Below are 3,807 nucleotides of genomic sequence, written 5' to 3'. Positions count from 1 at the left end.
TCGTTTTATCTTGCTGAGATCAGACGTCAGGTGATCACAAACGACGATTGGGATGCTAAGGCCATTTGTGAATTTTTAAAAGGATTTTTGATGCCATGAACTACTTCTTCGCTTACGAACATCCTACATCTTCACGCGCCATACCCAAATTTTACGAGATGAGTGTCATTTAAAAAAAAATACGAAGTAGATGATCTCTTAGGCCCCGTCGTCGCAAAAATGAAGGAGGTACGGAAAAAATATTTTGTTCCATGCCAAACTTATATTGTTATGCATTCATATTAGATCCACGCATTAAGTTTAGAGGTCTTAAATTATGGTTTCAAATGCTTAGAAATACTATAAGATTTGATTATAATTCTAGTTATAATGGTGTTTGGGAAAGTATACTTCAATGTTATAGTTATAACGAGAACAAGTATGGAGGACCGGTACAAGAGATACCAAACTTTTCAAATTCACTGGTGGGGAAGGGTTGTACCGATTTCAACCGTTACCGAGCCGAGGCATCTTCGTCCTCAAGCTCTACGTCACCGACTACTCCCACCGACACCAACGAGTTGAACATCTACATCAGCGTGCAATTCATTGACATTCAACGAGACAACCTCGACTTGCTCAATTGGTGGAAAACACATCAAGCATAATTTCCGATCTTATCCATCATTTCCTGAGATGTACTCATCGTACCGGTCTCTAGCGTCTCGTCCGAAGCCGCTTTTAGCGCCGCCAGAAGATTTATGGATGATCAACGTGCACGACTTAGGCCAAAATTAGTGAAGATTCTTACGTGCGTCAAGGATTGAGAACGTGCAAAGCTAAAGATGCCGTCTGAGCTATCGCAAGATCACGAAGATTTTGTCAAAGCATTCAACGATTGGGGCCTCAACGAATAATTTTGAAGAAGATTGTGATTATTTTAATTGTAGAACTATGCTAAATGTTGATGTTTTCATGTCCATGTTTTAATTGTTTTTTTTTAACTGCTAGTATGCAATTTTTTTTAAGCGTCTTTCAATATAAATTTAGGAAGCCATATGCAACTTTTTTTATGTCTATGTAATATAAAGCTTTTTATTTATATTTTATTTTTTTAATTGGACAATTTAGGAAGTCATATGCAACTTTTTTTGTTTTTGTTTTTTTGTTTTTGTTTTCTAGAGTTAGTGAACGATTAACTTTAGGATCTGCCATATGCATTCATGTTACACGGTTAACTTTAGCATTCATTAGCCACGTAATCTAAATATAATAACAATAAATGATATTTTAAAGTAATAGTATTTATGCAAATCCTCAACTTTTTTGAAAAAACAAAACAAACAAACAACAATAAATAGCAATAAATAGTCACGGTTAAATAATTTAACTTCAAATAATTGGGTCGATTTTTTTTCGGTTAACAATTAATTGTTGATTGTGTAATCCGATTAATAGTTAACCGAAATTAACCAGATTTTCAGCTTTAAGCTTGTGTCAGTTACATGTTTGACCCTAGCCCGTTATCCCACGGTAGAATATAAACGATTATTCACATACTTCTTCGAGATACGAAAAGTAGATTGTAAACCCACGGGTAACCTACGGAATCTCAAAGCTTTGGTTGAAACCAACGTAGTAAAATTGTTATTTAGGTTCACAACATATTCGTGTGCAAGATAAATTTAACAGATAATCATCAGATTTTTCTTGTAATTTTTTTTTTCCTTCCATATATCGAACATCATCACACTAGCAAGTTGAACTCTACTAGTCTGATGATCCCATATGTTACAGTAGAGTAATTTGCAATGATTTTAAGATGCAGATGATAATTGAATTACAAACGAATGAAAGCGAAATATGACGACAAAATATAAGTAGCACAACAACATAATGCAAGTAAGACAAATATATTAAGCTACTCTACGATTGATGAAATCTCTAAAAGCATCGAAAGCGGCAATAGAAGTAAGAGGAAATCCATCCTCAAATTTGGCTGCTATCCCAAGTGCTCGTTTCCTCGTCTCATCGTGATCTTCACCCATCAGCCTCTCTATTCCCTTCAATATGTCATCTTTTGTGATATTCTCATTCGCCGACAAATCATCAGAAACCGCGAAGCCAATTCGTAGATATGATGTCAGCAACTTAGCATTGTAAAATTGGTCTCCTCTGATTGGCCACGCCAGAATCGGCACTCCCCGCCCCCACCGCCTCGCTGGCCGAGTTCCACCCGCAATGCGACAAAAACCCGCCCGTCGATGGATGACTCAGTATCAACAATTGCGGGGCCCACCCGTGTATAACGAGCCCCCTCGGGCCCGCTTTGGCTTCTATCCCGCGAGGGTAGAACGCTTCTCGGGCCTGGCCTGGCCCTGGTGGGCCCGGCCTACCCGATTTCCGTGGGACCGCCCACACAAACGGTCGGGTTGAGGCCGCAAGCGCGTCCGCCAACTCAGCGTACTCTTCATTAGTGGGACCCATCTCGGAACCGAATGCCACGTAAAGTACCGACCCACGTGGCTTTCCGTCCAACCATCGGATCACCTCATCTTCGGTGACGTTCGACGGTTGATTATTAGTACGGATCTCATGATCGCGGACCGCAGTACATCCGCTCGACTTCCAGTACCGTTGGGGCAAAAGCGGGCCCACGGCCCACACGGGGATCTTGAGCTGATCGGATAAGTACTCGACGAACGGACGCTCGAGATCTTCACACGTGTTGATCATAAGCCTGATGGCTCCCTTGATGTTTCCGATCCACGGCACGTGATGATCTCCGTGTCCATGTGGGCCCAATCGTAGCTGTTTAGTGAGGCCCATTTCCTCGGGTAGTAATTGGGCCTCTCCGGGCCCAACATCAACCGATTGGGCCTTCCATACGGCGTACTCCATCGCGGCCGAGCCCGCACCCGATGTAAAGAATCCAACCATTGGAACATCAAACTTTCGGAAAATCTCGCCCGTCCAATTCATAGACAAGGTGTCAAGGACCGCGCAAACGGCCGAACTACATTTGGGCCCAATGATCTGGCTTTCAAGATGATTTCAAGGCCCATTGACATAAGAGGGTCCGCACCGAAGGGATGGTTCGGGCCAGGGCCCGGCCCGGAATCCGCCGTGATCTCAACGATTTCCACGAGCGGATTCCGGCGAAGATCGGCGGGGATAGATGGGTCGAAGCTGGACGGAATGACAGAGGATGGTTTTGAACTCTCTGGAAGCTATTTGCTTGCAAAGCTCTATGGTTGGCAATAGATGGCCTTGCCCAAATAATGGAACCACCCATATCTCCATAAGATAAAAAAAATAAAAACTTTTGTACTTAGATTTATTTATTTTTGGCTGTTTGGTATAGACTAAGATGTGTGAGTAACCATGTCAAAGTGTGTTTGATAACCAGAGGCTACATATATAATGAAGAGAGAAACGCGAAAACGTGTTGAAAGAAAGCTCATTGATCAAGGAATATCACGTGTTTGACTATTTGGTGCAACGGTGATATGGCAAATGCAGATGAGTGCGTTTATTGTATATTATCTTTGTGTTATGCATATATATATATATATATATATATATATATATATATATATATTTTTAATATTGTCTTTGCGTTACGTTCTGTCAAAGTTTAAGACAAGTATAAGATAATGAAGCTACATGACAACGTAGATGCGTTTAGGCCGGTAAGTGATATTATATTACTAGAAAGGAATAATTATTGCTAGAATAAAAAAGCAATAATTATTTAATGGAGCGGTCTCGGAAAGTTCGTTTGGTTTATTTCTTTTAGAAAATTCATTAGTTTGTTCTCTTACGAGA

At 40.8% G+C, this 3,807-nt stretch overlaps 1 pseudogene; it reads right to left on the bottom strand.

The window, feature by feature from the left end:
* Positions 1 to 1,791: 1,791 nt before the first annotated feature.
* LOC149405117 (putative UDP-glucosyl transferase 73B6) lies at positions 1,792 to 3,334 on the bottom strand (annotated as a pseudogene).
* Positions 3,335 to 3,807: the final 473 nt, after the last annotated feature.

Source organism: Urtica dioica, chromosome 2, assembly GCF_054948205.1.
Source record: "Urtica dioica subsp. dioica isolate 48M chromosome 2, U.dioica_male_clone48M_v1_H2, whole genome shotgun sequence".
Taxonomy (NCBI): domain Eukaryota; kingdom Viridiplantae; phylum Streptophyta; class Magnoliopsida; order Rosales; family Urticaceae; genus Urtica; species Urtica dioica.
The sequence above is the reverse complement of the archived record's forward strand: the minus strand, read 5'-3'. Positions and strand labels throughout refer to the sequence as shown.